Source organism: Ambystoma mexicanum, chromosome 2p (genome assembly GCF_040938575.1).
Source record: "Ambystoma mexicanum isolate Mex_15411 chromosome 2p, UKY_AmexF1_1, whole genome shotgun sequence".
Taxonomy (NCBI): Eukaryota; Metazoa; Chordata; class Amphibia; order Caudata; family Ambystomatidae; genus Ambystoma; species Ambystoma mexicanum.
This window is the reverse complement of record NC_090923.1, coordinates 653,610,846-653,628,605: the sequence shown is the minus strand read 5'-3', so window position 1 is coordinate 653,628,605 and position 17,760 is coordinate 653,610,846. Positions and strand designations below refer to the sequence as shown.

Genomic DNA, 17,760 nt, shown 5'->3' with positions numbered 1-17,760 from the left:
CAAGGCAATGGTTATAACTGACATTATGCCTTGCAAGTCTGCTTTCTTTGCTGCTGAGTCATGTGCTGCAGTTGAGGGATGGGGGGTCATATTGTTTGTAGGTCTGTGGCCAGGTTCAGGATGTCTTTTATTTGGTGTCTGTGGCCAGTATGTGCCTCTTCCTGTTTCAAATGAAGATGGGTTTGTCCTTGTTGGTAGTTGATGTGCGTTCAGGCTTTGTTGAATGGGTGCTGATTCCTTTACTGCCGGGATCCGCTCATCGACAATTGCCATACTGCTTTCCATGGGAGAGGTAAAGTACATCGATGGTTGCTCCTGGCCAGCAAAAGCAGTCTTTTTACGGTCATCCAACATTGGAATTTGCGGAAGATGATGTTGTGCTTGCGATGATGGATCAGCAGTTACTTCCTCAGCAGACCTCGGGTTTGTGCCATTTCGCTCGAGGATATGTATATTGAGTTACATGGGATTGCTGTTGGTCTATATTAAGCTTGTCATCAAGATCGTCACTGTGGATCTCGTCAAGGTGGTAGGCTCTGTTCGATTTCTTTGTGACACTATTGCTTTCAGCTGACTGTTGATTTGGTGTATTATATTCTTTTGACGCTGGTGTTATATTGATGTTAGTTTGTTTGAGTCTTTCTAGGATCTGAGGGCTAGAGGTTCTCGTTTTCATCTCATTTTCCTTTTGATCAAACGCTTCCTTTTGTTCTTTTGTATTTAGTTGCTCTTGATCTTCCTCCATGGAATGGAATTTGGATTGTGAGATGTATGGTGCAATTTCGTCTCTCAGTGTGTCTATTTCATTGTCAATTGGTTTCTTTGGATTTTCCGCAGGCTGCGATTCTTCTACCGGCTCTTCCAAGTGTGTTGACGGGCAATTGAGTTTTCTTTGTTTTGTCGGGGGCATCAGGTCACACACTGCCGCGAGTATTTCTGCGTCGGAAACTTCTGCAAGATGATTGGATTTTGTTGGTGGTTGTATATCAAAGAAGTCAGTCAGTCTACGCCATGTATGGTTTTTTCGCAACTTTGCATAAGATTCATTGTTGGTCATACTGTAACTTAATGGCTGTTGTACTTTTCTTTTGTACGATTACTTTGCTTTTTGTCTGCTTAGTGTGTTTCCTGATTTGTTGTTTTTTTCCATGTGAAGTGTTTCTCTTGGTGTTTATTGTACATGTTTCTCTTGATCTTTTTTCTATTTTCAGCAGTTGATAGAGTGTTTGTTGACCCAGTACCTGCCTGGTGTTCTAGTGGTGTAGGTAACCATTCCTCTAAATCTTGGATATTCTTTTTTTCGCTGGAAATGTGAACTTGTGCAATAATTCTTTGTACAGATGTCGCTCCCGATTCCTCACTTTGATTGTCCTCATAACTCTGAGCCTGGACCGAGTCTTGCGATAGATGTAGAATCGCCATATCCGATTGCAATGGAGCAATGATGGTTGCACACAGTGTTTCATTAGAATATGCATCAATCTTGCTCCTTAGCAGGCTCAAGGCAGCAGCTAGTGCTTTGCCTGGTCACCCCTCCGGGAGGCCGCGGCTTGGCTAATTCGGCTGCGCCGAGCTTTGCTGCGATATGCGTTTGTTACTTCAATCAACGTACGCTTTGGCAGCAACTGACTCACTTCCACCTCTAAGGTCACTACCTCTACTTCCGCTTCTAATACCTCTGAGATAGATGAGGAGTTGAGGGGGGAGTCGATGTACCATTTTTAACTTGGATGGCATCGCCCAACGCTCTCTGCACCTGTGGGCGATGCTTGGTCATGGTGTGTGGGCGAGGTGTGTGCTTTGTGTCGGGCCTTGAGACTGCATTTGGTGCCCCCCCCCCCCTGTTTTGAACTACCATCCCCCCCTTGTTTTGAACTACGTAGGCGCATCTCTTCCTCCATGCAGATAGGACAGAGCATGCAGCAGCTACGTTTTCCTCTGCTTCAAATTGTCAATGGGATATATATATAGCGTAACAGCTTACCGCTCACGTCTGTTAGATGATGGTCCTCCATGGTCCGCAGTCTCCCTCGAGGCGCCACCAGCACCAAACAGCCACAAAACAGTTGGCGCCCTTTGCACCCGACGGGCTTAGCGCTGCAAGGGTAGTAACCTCGGTGCTTTGTTGTCCCAGGAAAGTCACGTGTAAAATCACATGGTCCACGCAGCTCTGCCTCCTCCAGGAAGCGTATTACTCCCGACAGGAGCCCTCCACTGGCTCACAATGTCGGCGTTCGGGTACTGCTGGAAACGTTGCTTTTGGAAATGAATTATGCACCGCTCTGCTGGTAACCTCGGTGCTCGTAGTCCCAGGAAAGTCACGTGTAAGATCACGTGGTGCACGCAGCTCCGCCTCCTCCAGGAAGCGCATTACTCCCGACAGGAGCCCTCCACTGGCTCACAATGTCAGCGTTCGGGTACTGCTGGAAACGTTGCTTTTGGAAATGAATTATGACTAACATTCCCTCTGTCCTCATCCTGATTGATCTATCTTCTGCCTTTGACACGGTCAACCATGCCATCCTGCTCAACCGTCTCAGTGATAACCTGGGTATCACCAATCAGGCTCTGGCCTGGCTGACCTTTTTCCTTTCTGATCGACCTTCCCAGGTGATACTGGGTTCCTTCCTATCATCTATCTCCCTATCTACCTGTGGTGTTCCCCAGGGGTCTAACCTCTCGCCCTGGCTTTTCAACCAAAACCTGGCAACTCTCGCCCACTTTGCCATTTTCTTCTCAAATTTTCAGTGCTACGCTGACTACTCATTTTCAGGCTGTCCTTGGCCACCGCTTCTCCCTCATCTCCGATTACCTTACTGCCATTCAAGATTGGCGTTCCGCCAATGATCTTTGTCTGAATGCCAGCAAGACTGAGCTCCTCCTCATCGGCACACCTTCTCCATCTTTAGCCCTCACTCTCTGGCCGGACACCCTTGGCCCTCCGCCTACTCCCACCTGCAAGGCTAACAACCTCAGGGTCATCTTTGATTCCACTCTTTCCTTCTCCGCCCACATCTCTGATGGCTCTAAAAACTCAAACTTCCTACTGCACCTCCTCAGAGGTACTCCGACCTTCCTCTCCTTCCCCCAGAAGCTCACTGTCTCCCAAGCTCTGGTTCTCTCTAGGTTGGACTATTGTAACAGCCTCTTTCTAAATCTACCTGCCTCTACTCTCCACCCTCTGCAACTCATCCAAAACAGGACCAAGACTTGTCCTTGGTCACAAGCCCTGGGATCGTATCCCTCCAGCTCTGAAATCTCTCCATTGGCTCCCAGTGGATGCAAGGATTAAATTCAAAACCCTCTGCATTGTCCACAAGGCTTTCTGGGGCCTGTGTCCAAAAATACCTTCAGCTATCCCTCCTCAAATACCTCTTCTCTGGAGCTCTTCGCTCTTCTAACTCCCTCAGGGTCAGTCATTTCTCAAAGAAACGAGCTAGGGGTAGATCTCGGTCTTCAGCTGGGGCCTCCCTCTGGAACAGCCTCACTGCCACTAAAACTTGAGGAGAACTGTATCCAGTTCCGGAAGCTCCTCAAGACCTTCCTCTTTGATTCTGTCTTGCCCCCCTGCCCCTCTCCCCTGCTGATCTGTTCTCTCCTGGAACTGTGCACCTGGCCAACCTCTGTCCTCCGGGCCCAGGTTCCTGCTCACTCAGCCAGCCACCCCCCCGCACTGCCTCCGGGCCACCCCTTGCACTGGGGTCTGTATCTGTACCCATACAGGTCCCTCCCCTTTTTCTTCCTACACTTATGACCTACCCTGTCTGCTGCCTTAGACTCAGCACTTGACACTTGCTGGATGCACTACCCACTTATGTTGCTTTTATTATTTATTATTGATTCTGTTTTTTGCTGCGCACTTTCCACTTCTCCCCCTTCCTTTCACTTTTCCCCTCCCCATGCACTTGTCCCCCATGCACTTGTGCGTTCTCAATGTCACTGTGCCTAGGAAGATCGTTTTGTTCTCCCCGTTCCCCTCCCTTGCCTTGTCATGCTCTGAAACACTTGTGTATGAGCGCGATAGAAATATTCAACTTAAATTACATACAGTGTTGCTCTGTGTGGACTCATTGTAGCCCTAGATCATTCACATTTCCTGAGACTAACTCTTGACTGCTATGACACCTTAACTTGATTGGGTTTTGGCTAAACTCTCAGCGTCTTCCCAATGTCCCATTAATAGGGTGGCCTCCCAAAATCCTCCCACCAAGGCTCATTCTGGAAATCTTCCCACCAGGGCTGATTTTGGAAATCTATGTTAACAGTGCTCAGGAATCATTCCCAAATAGCTCTGCATAGAACATCCAACACCCAAATGAAGAAAGTTGAAGACTTCTGTGGGGCAGACCACCTGACCTCAGGACACCACCAGAGCAGTGAAGTGGTGTTAGGCAAGATTATATGCAGTACCCTGTGGGAGACTGCACCTGCCTTGTCCTCTTGGCAATAGTTAACCCAAACTTTGGTAGAAGCATGTACTACACAAGTTGGTAGAGTGACTGAGCAGCCAGACTTCTCAAGAGGGGTCCATGTGAGCTGTAGGGTTGCAACATAGACTTTCACAGTGTCGAGTATCTAAATAACAATTCTACTCAAGGTTTCTTGATTAATTATTTATTAATTTAACAGTCAGTTTGAATAAGCCTTCTTTAGAAGGGAGCAAATATGTAACACTTAAATTTATTTCAAAAATACACACCGTTTCAATAATTCAGTAGATGCCCATTTGGGATGGCACACAGACACTTCCTACTCCCCCAGGTGACTTCAATAACTGGCACACTGTGGACATTGATATATCACTGGTACATTTAGAGCAATATTGAGTTTGGTGTCAAAAGTCAAAGGCTAGGAAACAAAACCATAGTTAACAAGTTTCTCATATAGGTAAGCACTTTAGAACCCCCCCCCCCCAATGCAATGTAAATTAACCCTTTCCCAGCTATACAAGTAAAGAATGGAGGGACAGATCAAAAACACAGTCAAAAGGTAGAAGAGTCTTCAGGGAGCCAGGACAGCCAATGTCAATTGAGCAAAGTCTAGGAGAGCGGAGGCACTTTTTGTAGTTAAGTAAAAAGTCTTGCACAATGTTAGAGAGCTTTGTAGAAAATGAAATTGCTGCTGGGCCACAAGCTGGGACGCTTGTGATGGGCAAAGCTGCAAGCAACTCTGCAAAGGGCAGACAATGCAAATCTCAACTGAGAGCTAGCAATGCTACACAAAAAAATAGGTAAGTACCCCTTAGTTTACAGTACCTTATGTCTGAAGAAATGTGTTCCAGCTGGCTTCTGTGTCTGTTGTAGTATGGCAGATCCTGTTCCTGGGCCTCAGTCGTGGGGACAAGAGGGAGAACATCTGGGAACTCCTGCACTACGATTCGAAGGTTGGCGGCAGCAATGGGCAAACTTCAGATCAGCAGCAATTTGTGTTTCAGTTTCTCGCAAATAGCACCACTGCGGTTCTCGGATACCTTGTGGGCTTTCCTTGCTTCTGGGGTCCAGCACTCTTGAGTTGGCTGAGGCTTGATTAGTCCTGCTTCGAGGGAGTCCAGAGGATCTTCCTGGAGCTCGGGTCAGATTTAAAACGATACTCTATTCTGGTGTTCTCTCCCTGGCACTCGGTTCATGCAGAAGCAAATGGAAGTACAGCCAGAAACTAGAGCATTTCGAGATGAGTTTGTCTTGGGGTCGATTGGTCCCACCAACCCAGGGGGAGAAGTCGTCCTTTGCAGGGCTTCTCTAGTTGAGGCCAATTCAGAGCTTCAGCACTGCAGCAGGGCTTCACTGGGTACACAAACGGTCCAGGAGTTGCAGCAAGCATCTCTTCCAAGTTATTCTTCGGATTCCTTTGTGCAGTGGTTGACTGCCTTCTGTCCAAAAGACCTTGCCTGTTATGCAGGTTTCTCCCATTCATTTGCAGCCTAGCTGTCACTCGCACAGCAGGGTGGCTGTCCTCCAAGGACAGCCAGCCAATCACCTTTGGGTGCATTCCTGTAAACCAAGCACACTAAGCACAGGGCGTTTCGGGCACCTCCCTCGCTTCCTGCCCTCCCAGACACGCTGGAGCCAGAGGCGGGCTTCACCAGTGAACCCCGCCAAAGACCAAACAAAGGGACCAAACCTGGCTTGGCGCGCAGAGTGAATCTGAAGGACCTTTACAACAAGAAATGGCGAAAAAAGAAAACCATGGCCATTTTGACAAAATGGGCACCCATGGGTGCTTTAGTTCAGCTGCAATTGCAGAATGCGGTAGAAACGCAATGGTAGGAAAAAGTAAACCACTGCCACTAGCCAATAAATTGTAGAACAGGTAACAAAAATGTTACATGAGAAAGTAGACAAAGGGGATACCAAGTAACCCCTCCAGCAGTCTATGGCAGATAGTGTGTGCTGGGTCTACAAAGTTAGAAAAGGTTAGTAAAGTCAATTTCACTTTACTGCTCTTGGAAACAGTAGTTTAACCAAGAGAAGGTATTTAAACCTTTGGGAAATCCGAAAGACTCCCTGTGCCATTGCACTGAAGGTGCTGTGTGTCACAATGTAAAAAGATGATTCCTATGGAGTTTGTCGGACTCCAAAACCGAAAACAGAAAACACATGGGATTAAAACTACAAAAAATTCCCAACATTCTGAAAAATAGCTGGGGGTCTCTAAGGTGGGAGGAATTAAACACTAAAATGAAAATTCTCCCCAACAAGTGTTGAAACGGGAGTTACCACAGCCAGGCAGCAACAGGCGATCTTCAATGGACGAACAAAGGAGCAGGACCAGCACAGCTTCCTTTCATGCAGAAAGGCTGAAAATGCAGGTGCAGGCATCTTGTTACAAAAGTTAAAGATCCTCAAAGTTCCAAAGTTGAACTCTCAAAGATATTGCTGCAACGAGGCAGCCCAGGAGAGCTGGTCAGTCCACTGGTTGGCACAGGGGTCAAGATCAGTAGTTCCCATCAGTCCAGGTGTCAAAGCACAGATAATTGTGGTCTTAAATCGGGCAGAGGTGCAGGGCTTCACCAGGACAGCACTGGAGTCACCATTGGCTCATCAACTGGGGTTACATGCATTTACAACGAAAATTATATACCGAATGCATGTCTCAATTACATATTTTCACCAAATGCTTTCCGAATTTATATTCATGAAAAGAAAAGTGCCTATATACTGAATCTTTTCTACCGAAAAGATCACCGATTCGATGATACATTGAGAGGTCTGAGAAAAGAAACCTTACATTATTAATTGTTACAATGCTGTACTAAATGGAATTGCGAAAAACAATAAATTATAAGGTTGGCACAATGGGTTGAGAATCTTAAAAATGTACAATCCAAGCTTATGGAGATTTATTAGACAATTAAAAAGAGAACAAAGTCACTGAAAAATGCAAATTGCGCCAATAAATTCACGTGAAAAACACAGAAATTATCAAGATGCCCAACAGACTAAAAGAATGCTTTTCATCATGCCAAAACCATGAGAAAATGACATAGTTAAACATATATATCCATAAACAAAGTGTTAAAAATTGTAAAATACACTTTCCGCAATCTGGAAAAGTGGAAACGGAAGCCAATAATAAATCCACATCCATGGGAATCCAAAACGCCAGTAAATACAAACATCCAGGGAAAACGCCATCAAAAATCCAAAATAGTCCAGGAGAACCAGAGAAAAATTGAGAGATATCCATAGAAAAATCAACAAAAGTCAGAAATCCAGGAATACATTCACAGCCACGGAACAGCAAAACCAGTGAATCCAATGAAAAAGCCATCAAAAATCCAAAAATATAGGAAGGGAACCATTAAAAAAAAAGAAACTGAAGAAACACGTCGCAATAGCAAAAGTAGGCAATCCAAAATGGCCGAAACGCATGAACGTCAATATAAATGAATGGAAAAAAATTGACAGAACAGCGATCCCAGGTGGTCAAAAAAGATACTATATGAAAAGTTGCATTTAACAGTATAAAGTTATTATATTCAAATGTATACATTTTTTATGTAAAACTGTATATTTTCGATAAATTCAAAATATGCTTTTTTTGATGTAAAAGCCATTCAATAAAAAAATTGTAGGTGAAAAAGCTCTCAAAGTTAATTTTTTCAGTGAAAAGACTGTATACCGTCAACTGGCTGCTTTTCTTCGTAGCATATAGCAGACATACAACCCGGAGGAATTGAGGCACTGTTACAGGTACAAGTTAACTAGTCAAGCTATGTCGTACAATCATGTTTTTGTCAAGTAAAATAAAAAAAAACAAGGGTAGCATAGGTGCATTTACAAGGGTGGCACAGTTACATTAATCGAGTGGGATTGTCATACATGTTAATCATACAGTACAGTGGAGTAGTAGCAGTATTGGTCAGACGAGTGGGCGGGATGGGCAGGGGGTATTCAGAGTTAAGAGAATAGATGAGTTTTGAGAGCTTTACGAAAGACCCAGTATGATTTCTCAGCCCTCAAGGTGGGGGGAAGGGCGGAGGGGGGGGGGGGTCAATCCAAAGTTTAGCAGCAAGGTCTGCAGAATGGCTGCAGGAGCCCTCCTTTTACCCAACATTTGGGCTGGTAACATGGACAAGCCCACCAATGGTAAGGATCTGCACCATACAAACAGGCAGTGGATATCCAATAATGGATAGCCAATGGCCACAACATCTGCCCAGCAACAGACATTCAGGCACCCGAATGTGTATGCGACTCGACAGTCCCAGCCCCCCACACCGGGGCTCACACAAACCACCCCTTTGCATGTGAAAGCAGCAGCTTTCCTTGGGAAAGGGCATTCCATATTTAGCATGACCCGAGAAGGGCAGAAGAAAGCGAAACAATATAGCCAAAGGACAAGTAAACCCTGATGGCATGGCCATCTTGTGATAGCCACCCTTCGAAGCCATTTGTGTTAAACGCTAAAATAACTGCTGTCACCAGCCAGTCTTAAGCACATTGTAAAAGTAACAGTTATGAAAGACTTTCTTTTTGTACACTCCATAGATTCCTAGGGGACCGAGTCTTTTTGCTCATTTCTTCTAACCCTCTCCTGAGCAAGGTCAGTAAGGAACAAGTTACTTACCTGTAACTGTTGTTCTCCAGCATGGGTCTGGCATGGATTCACATGCTCATGAATATAAGAATATTCCCCGTCGTCAGGCTGGGAATCCTCGGTAAAGAAAAAATCAGTATCAGTTTCGTTTCTGATCTGTCTTTCGTAGTAGTAACCAATCACTGATCTCTGCGTCATACTGACCACAGCCAATGACTGCCCCCAAGCCCCGCCTCTGGCAGCCATCTTCAGATTTGGTAGCACGTGAAGAGGCAGTATGACCAAGTGAAGAGCCGCAGAGGGGTAGGCGGGAGGGTTCGCATGTGAATCCATGCCAGACCCATGCTGGAGAACAACAGTTACAGGTAAGTAACTTGTTCCTTCTCCAGCATGGGGTCTGGCATGGATTCACATGCTCATGAATATAAAAATAAATAGCAGTACACACATGCACAACCACGGGGGGTGGCAAAAGGCTCAACATTAAGCAATACAAAAAAAATCAACATTAAGCATCTCTTACCTCCTCACCAGGCTCACCTTAAGTGAACAGGTTGCGCAGCACTGCTTGCCCGACCCTGGACTCCTCCCTGGAATCCCGATCGACGCAGTAGAATCTCGTGAAGATGTGCGTCGACCTCCACGTAGCAGCCCTGCCGATGTCCAGCGGGGGCACACCAGATAAGAACGCCGTAGAAGCAGCGATCGCTCTGGTCGAATGGGCTCTCGGACTGCATGGCAGCGGTCGGTTAGCTAACCGGTGGCAGTGCATGATGCAGCCGGAGAGCCATCTGGAAATAGAAGACTTCGAGAGAGCCTTCCCTTGATTCACAGGTCCAAAGTTCACGTACAGCTGTGATGTCCTCCGGAAACTCTTTGTGCGGTCCACGTAGAACTTCAGCGCTCTAGCCACATCCAGCGAGTGCAAAGTCCTCTTGGCCGGCGACGAAGGAGACGGGAAGAAAACCGGTAACACTAAGGGCTAGTTAAGTAGGAAGTCTGACGGCACTTTGGGCATAAAGGAGGGGTGCGTCCTAAGCACCACCTTCGAGGCATGGAAAGTCAAGTACGGTGCTTTGCAGGATAGGGCCTGGATCTCTCCCACTCGTCGTGCGGAGGTAATGGCCACCAGGAATGCAGTCTTCCACGACACAAACTTCATCGGTGCGGAGTGCATCGGCTCGAATGGGGGCCCCATGAGCCTGGTCAGCACCACGTTAAGTTCCCACGCCGGGGCCGGGGCCTTCACTGGCGGGAACGACCGGAACAGTCCTTTCATAAACTCTTACCAGTCGAAGGGACCACAGGGACGTCCGTCCTGTGGTTCTGGTATATCTGGAGATCGCCGCCAGATGAATCTTAATGGAGGCATGGGCTAGCCCAGCCTTTGCCAGCGATAGCAGGTACGGCAGCACTTGAGGGGCCGTAATCCGTAGGGGGTTGATCTTCTGTGCTCGGCACCAGATAGAGAACCTCTTCCACTTATGACCATAGCATTTGAGAGTCGAGGACGCCCTGGCCTTTGCAAGAACCTCTCTGCAATCGGCCGGTATATCGTAGCCTCCAAACTCTAGCGCTGCAGGAGCCAAGCCTGCAGGTTCGGCGACGCCGGGTCGTGGTGGAAGATGGCCCTCCTTCTCTGGAGAGAAGGTCCGCGTCTGCCGACAGCTTGATGGGAGGGGACGATGACAAGTCCAGAAGGTCCGGGAACCAGATCTGCCTCGGCCACGCCTGGGGATGATGTCCGACGAGGATCATCCTGCACCGGGACCTCTTGAGCTGGCTGATGAGTCGAAGCAGCAACGGCAACGGAGGGAACGCATACAGGTATAGGCCGTCCCAGGGGAACGAGAACGCATCGCCCCTTCTTTCTGGGGCAACCTGCTGGCGAACCTCTTGCACTTCGAGTTCGACTTGGGGTTTGCCCCATCGTCAGAAGAGTTGATCCACCTGATCCTGGCGCAGTTCCCACTCGTGACACGCGCGCAGCTCCCTGCTGAGCGAGTCGGCGATGGTGTTGCTTTCTCCTACCAGGTGGAAGGGAACCAGGCACATCCCCTGGGCGACCGCCCAGTGCCACAGATCCTCTGCCTCCTTGGATAGGGCTGGGGATCTGGTGTCTCCCTGCTTCCGTATGTAAAACATTGTCGTGGTGTTGTCCGTGAAGATCCGCACCACCTTGCCCATGAGTGACGGGAGGAACGATTTGAGAGCCCAGAACACGGCTCGGAGTTCCAGGAAGTTGATGTGCAGGAGCCTCTCCTCCGGGAGCCAGAGGCCTCTTGCGTGGAGATCTCCAGTGTGGGCGCCCCAACCTTCCAGGGAGGCGTCCGTCGTCACCGTCTCCTGGTACGCCGGCGTCTGAAAGTCCTTGCCCGCCGTGAGATGCACTTGAACGCCCCACCACTGAATCGCCCGCTGGAACACCTCGTTGAGGGGGACCCTGTCTTCGAAGGTGCCCGTCGCCTGCATCCAATGGGCGTCAAGAAATTCTTGAAGAGGGCACATCCGTAGTCTGCAGAGGCGCACCAGGTAGATGCAGAGGACATCATCCCCAGGAGGGACTTGATGGACCTCACCCTGGCCACGTCCGTGGCTAGCAGGCGCTGCACTTTGCCTAGAATGGTCTTCGTCCATTCTTCCGACGGGACAGCCAGGCGCCTCACTGTATCGAGCTTCGCTCCCAGAAACAGGGCCACCTGCGACGGCACCAGGTGGGACTTTGGGTAGTTTATGGCGAATCCCAGGTCTGCGAGTAGCTGGACGGTCCTCGCAGTGTGTTCGACGGCGAGTTCCCTCGTCCTTGAGCGGATGAGCCAGTCGTCCAGGTAGGGGTAGACGTGAATCCCCTGCAGGCGCAGCCACCTGTGCTAGGAACTTGGTAAAGACCCTGGGGGCCGACTTCAATCCGAAAGGCAGTGCTCTGAATTGGTAGTGGCGTCCCTGGACGACGAACCTGGGGAACTTTCGGTGACTTTTGAGGATGGGAACGTGGGAGTATGCATCCTCCAGGTCCAACGACGATAGAAAATAGCCTTCCTCCAGCTGTCCCAGTACGTACTGGAGGGTGACCATCCTGAACTTTTGTGATCTGATGTATTTGTTCAAACGACGAAGGTCCAGGATGGGGCGCCCGCCGCCCGTCTTCTTCCTGACGAGGAAGTACCTTGAGTACACCCCCGGAGCCCCGGAGCCTCTTCGGGACAAGCTCGATGGCGCCTTTCCTGAGCATCGCCCATACTTCCAACAGCAATTGCGGGACGTGATTTTCCTTCCTGGCCACAGGTGGAACATGAGGGCACTTCTTCAGGAATTCGATAGAGTGTCCTCTTGCCAGGGTATCCAGCACCCAACGGTCGATGGAGATGGACTTCCACACGCCGATGAAATTCGTCAGCCAGTCTCCCACCGGGGTGCTTCGGTGGGGGCCCGAGACCACGGCCGGTTCAATCCTGCTTGGAGGTGGTGGCCTTGCCGCCCTGGCCACCTTGCCGACGGCGGCGAGGCGCTCCGTGCTTGCCGCGACCCCTGTAGGCCTCCTGAGACAAGGAGAGTGCCGCCTGGTGGTAGGACGACGAGCCACCGCTGGATCCCTTGGAGGCACCCTGTCTGCCTCCGGAGCTCCGAAAGGGCCGTCGTTGCTGAAGGGCTCCTAGGGCACGGGCCGACTCCGTGTCCGGTTTTATGGCTTGGAGGGATTCGTCCACCGCCTTCCCGAACAAGTTGCTGCCGTCGAACGGCATGTCCAACACCCTGGTCTGGACGTCCTGACGGAAGTCGGTCGCCCGGAGCCAACCCCGTCGTCGTAGGCAACACCGTTGCCCAGCTGGCCGAACCCGGTATCGGCAATATCGGTTGCCACCGTTATGGCGTGGTCCGACGCCACCTCGCCCTCTTGCAGTATTTCCAGGGCCTCTGACCTCTTGTCGTCCGGCAGGAAGTCCAATATGGGGGCCAGCTTAAACCAGAGCTCCCTGTTGTAACGGGCCACGATCGCCAGGGCGTTGGCCGCTTTGATCGTGGTCGCCGCCGACGAAATGACCCGCCGCCCCATGGCGTCCAACTTCCTTCCCTCGCGGCGGGGAATTAGACGTTGAGGCTCCTGACCCCGCCGCTTTCTTCTTTGCCGCCGCCGAGACGACCGAGTCTGGCGTTGGCTGGGCCCTGAGGCACAGGGGAGCGGTTTCGGAGACCCGGTACTTCTTCTCGTACCGGTCCCGTTTGGCTGGTGCCGTGGAGGGGTTTTTGAGAACCGACAGGCCCTCCTCCCAGATGTCATCGATTAGAGGCACCGCGATGACAGTCTTCCTCTTGGCCTCCCGGCGCTGATAGAGGAAACCTTCCTTTTTCTGCTCCTCCGGGCAGAGCTGGAACAATTTGGACGCCCTGGCGATCATGGCCTGGAATGAGCCCATCTCGTCGGGCGGCGAGGCCCGTTCGACGGGAGACGGGAGACCCGTTCCGTCGTCGTCGCCCTCAGAACCCGTCGTCGAGCCCAACGCACCGTCATCTCCCGACTCGTGGGAGGATGAGGAGGGAACTGTAGGCCTTACGGGGGTGAGCGGAGGAGAGGGTTGGGTCCTCCGTCGTTTGTTCTGAGGACTTCCCGACGGGCCAGGCTGCGGGTCCTCCGGCCTGGGCCATGGGAATCTCGTCCTCATCTCAGAACATAAGGACTGGATCGCAGACAAAATGGCCGCCGAGCCATCCTGAGGCCTAGGTTCCGGCCGCGCCGGAAGGGAAGGCTGCTCTTCCTCGCCATCGTCGTCTTCCTCGGTTATCTCCCGAGGATCTTCCTTACGGGATCGAACCTTCTCGAATTGGACTTCGAGGTTCCTCACGGCCTCGGTCAGTTCCTCCTCTGAGGCTGACTCCGAGCTCGAGGAGGCTACCGTGCTCCCCCTCGCTTCTTCCATCACGGCGGCCACGACGATGGGCTGAAAAGAGGATTCCCTCCTTGGCGGCAGGGAAACTCTAGTCCCGGAGGCAGTCTCCGCTGGCGGGGTCTCTGCCGGCTTGGCCAGAGTCGCCGCGATCGCCTCGATAGAGGCCTTTGCCTGCTGGGTAGGGGCCTTCACCACCTTAGGTGCGTCCCGGGCCTTCTTCGGGGGAGGGGCGACACCTCGCTCCCCCTCTTCCGAGATCGGACGGGGCTTCTCCCGAAGCTTACCCGGGGTCTCGGACTTCCTCTTCCCCGAACTGGAGCGCTGGCACGTGGTTGACGGTGCCGGGGAAGGTGCGTCCTGCCTGGCGACCGAAGAGCCCGACCTTTCGGCGCTCCCGGAGCCAGCGGACTCGCGGCGCTTGGCCTGGTGTTGGGCCCCCGTCGCCGGGGCGCCCGCACAGGACTTAGAAGCCCGCTCGGACCCTTTCTTCTTCTCACCCGTTGAGCCCTTCTCCAACCAGCTGGCGAGACGGGACCGACGGTCCCTCATGGTCCGCTCCGACAAGTTCTTGCAGAACTGGCAGTCCTTCTCTACATGAGTCTTGTCCCCATGAAGACAGTAGAGGCATCGCGAATGTTCGTCTTCCTTAAACACATTCTGCAGCCCGCATCCAGGGCAGCTGCGAAACAGCTTGGGTCCGGGCGACGAACTCGCATCCTGGGCCATCTCGAAGTAGGCCGCAAATCTTCTGGAATCCTCCAAGAAGTTGATTCGACGAAATCTTCACCCTTGAGGGGCGTAGGAAAATCCTGCAACGGGTAGCCGTTAACGGGAGTAGAAACGGTGGAGCTTGAGGCTCGATTAACTGAAAAAATATGAAAATTCACCTGAAAAAGCGCGAAACACGCAGTAAAAGCTCGAGAGCTAAGCACGAGGACTCCCAACACTTGAACGTGCGGTAAAAATCCGAAGATGGCTGCCAGTGGCGGGGCTTAGGTAGAGGGCAGTCATTGGCTGTGGTCAGTATGACGCAGAGATCCGTGATTGGTTACTACTACGAAAGACAGATCAGAAACGAAACTGGATACCGATTTTTTCTTTACCGAGGATTCCCAGCCTGGCGACAGGGAATATTCTTATATTCATGAGCATGTGAATCCATGCCAGACCCCATGCTGGAGAAGCCTTCTGCTTTACTTTCCTTGCCAGTTTGGCTCATAATTATGAGGAAACTGACTGACTTTTGGAATTCTTTTACAATTGCACACATCACCTTTTAATGAAGTGCAATTAGGAAACTGTTTCCTTACAACTTTTTACCTGATGGCTTTTTGGTTACTTTGATGGTGTGCCTAAGACAAGCTGGGGCCATCTTGCCCTTTTTCCTTCTTGCCTTCCCAGTTCAGGAAACAAATATGGTAACCCCTCTCCAGGTGAGAGAGAGATGGAGAGAGCCAGCGGAGGGGGATGGGACCGTCTTGTCCCAGTCTAAATCCCCAGTCTAAATCCTCTGGTGCCCGAAAGTCTGTTGCTGGACGGATGGAATGACCAATGGTTGTCCACAATAGGACAACACTGGGCTGTTGGAATGTTGCAGATCCTTATCATTGGTGGGCTTGGGCTAGCTCCCAGCATGAACCTTGGATAAAGGAGGGACTCTGCAGTGATTCAACCTATCACTGTTGGAAGCAAGACTTTTCTGAAGAACAGCCTGCTAGCGACCAGAGGAAGACTCGTGCAGCTGACCAGCATCGACTCCAGTGATTGGCCCGTGAAGCCTTGCTCCTCTGCCTTATCTCAGAAGACCCTCACTGGAGCTTTGACCGATGGACTGTTGGGAACAACCAGTACCGCCCCCTCCCCAATGTACTGTGCCTTGAAACCCTTCAGAGGTTCCCCTGGATCACCCGGTGGACTGACAAGCTCGCTTTTGGGCTACCTCGCTGCAGCAGTGTTTAGACCCGAGCCTCGGGACTCGCAAGATCTTCAGCTACCCGTATTTCACCAGTCTATGCATTTTCACCAATTCACAACAAGGGAAGCAATGCTTGGGCTGCTTCTGTGTTCACCCCCCCCTACCCGTGGTGACCTCCGCAGAACAATCTATCTGCATCCTGTGACCATGAATGGTCTGCACTGCCGAAGTCTGCTAAGAGGCAGGGCTTCAGAGGGCTGGCTACAGGAAGGTATGTCAGGCCACTTCAGGAGTCTTCGGATCTTCAGCAGACTGCTCTTCGGGGGCTTCTTGGCTTCAACAATGATCCGAAAAAATGGCTGCAGCGGTCCACTTATCGAACATCTGAGCTGGAAGGAAGTCTAAGCCTACCAATGGTAAGGAACTGCACCATTCAAACAGCCAGTAGTTGTGCAATCGGGGACAACTACTCATTTCACAAATGCCCCACACCCAGACTTTTTGGCACCAATGATGTGGACTGGGACTAAACAGTCCACAGCCACCACTTGAGACACACACACACAAACGCACGATAACAGCCTTCCTGGCAAGTGCACAACCTTATAAGGATTTTCGTGACCTGGGAAGGCAGGGAGAAGGCCAAACTACAATATGGCCAAAGAACAAGCAAAAATGTTGTGCACAGCCATTTTAGGAGACTAGCCACGTTTAGTAGCCATACACAGAGAACACAAATGTGCACGGCAAAAATAATGCAAAAACTGTAAAAGCCTAACTGCTGCCACCAGTTTGTCTTTAGACACAAAAATAACCAAAAATCCCATGTATCCCTATTGCACTGCACTTTAAAGGTGCTGTGTGCAATGTTAAAAGTACAAGAATGCAAAAGGGGAACAGTTTGCCAGTACTGAAAGTCAGTTTCCCCATAACAGAATGAGCAAGAGGGCTTTACCTCCCTTCAAAAAGTCATGTCAAAAACAGAGCAAAAAGAAACTATGGAAAGAAAGTTGCAAAAAGTGAAATATTTCATAGCATTCTGCTTTTATTGCTCAGGAACTACTGAATGAACACTACACCCAATCACACACACCATATGGGTGAATAGCCAATGACAGACTATCCCTCAAAGCACAGCCAGGCCTTCTGGGAAAAGATTCTTGCAGAAAGGAATTAATCCACATTGTCCTAGACAAGCACCTGCCTATGGCAATCAAAACTGGTTTCAGGCCGATTAAAGCTCCCAATTCTGGGGACAGACGGGAGACCACACAGACCCACTAGCCAAAGATGACAGACATCTCAAGCAAACTAAAAGGAACAAGGGATAGTCATGTGACCCCCTCTTGTCTTCAAGACAACCTACATCAATTTTGATGAATGCAGGTTGGGGGTAAAAAAATAAAAGTAAAAAAGGGACACAGCCAGGTAAAATGAAGCACATCCTGTGGAACCATTTTTAACAGGGTAAAAAGCTACCACACGCCTATCCACATGACTAACAGTGGACGCTCTGTCCTCTGGTTTACCCCTGACTTTGAAGTTATAAGGACTCTAAAGGCAGAGCACAAAAACACAGAGCTGCACTCAGTTAAGCCTGGCTGGGAGAAAAGCAAGTCACAAACCCTGAGACAGCAAAAGGTACAGGTGGATACCCATGTGGTAAAAGGTAGGCTTTCTGCCCAACATCTCCCAACCATTCTGCCTCAGGCCCACTATGTAACCTGTAAATGCTGTCTTTGACTGTAAATGTTCAAACATATTGTAATGTGCCCCACTCCCTGTGCATGGTATAGGTTCTCAATATTAGCTCTTCACCACCCAGTATCAATCACTCAAACAACGCTCTTATGTAATAGCTGATATTGTCTACTGTGTGACTGTTTGAAAGGACACATGGTTTTTCAAATACAACTAAAA

At 50.1% G+C, this 17,760-nt stretch overlaps 1 protein-coding gene across 4 annotated transcripts in view; it reads right to left on the bottom strand.

The window, feature by feature from the left end:
- Nucleotides 1-17,760, bottom strand: part of ACTN4 (actinin alpha 4) — an 896,467-nt gene that overhangs the window by 171,577 nt on the left and 707,130 nt on the right. The gene's annotated exons all lie outside the window — the stretch shown is intronic.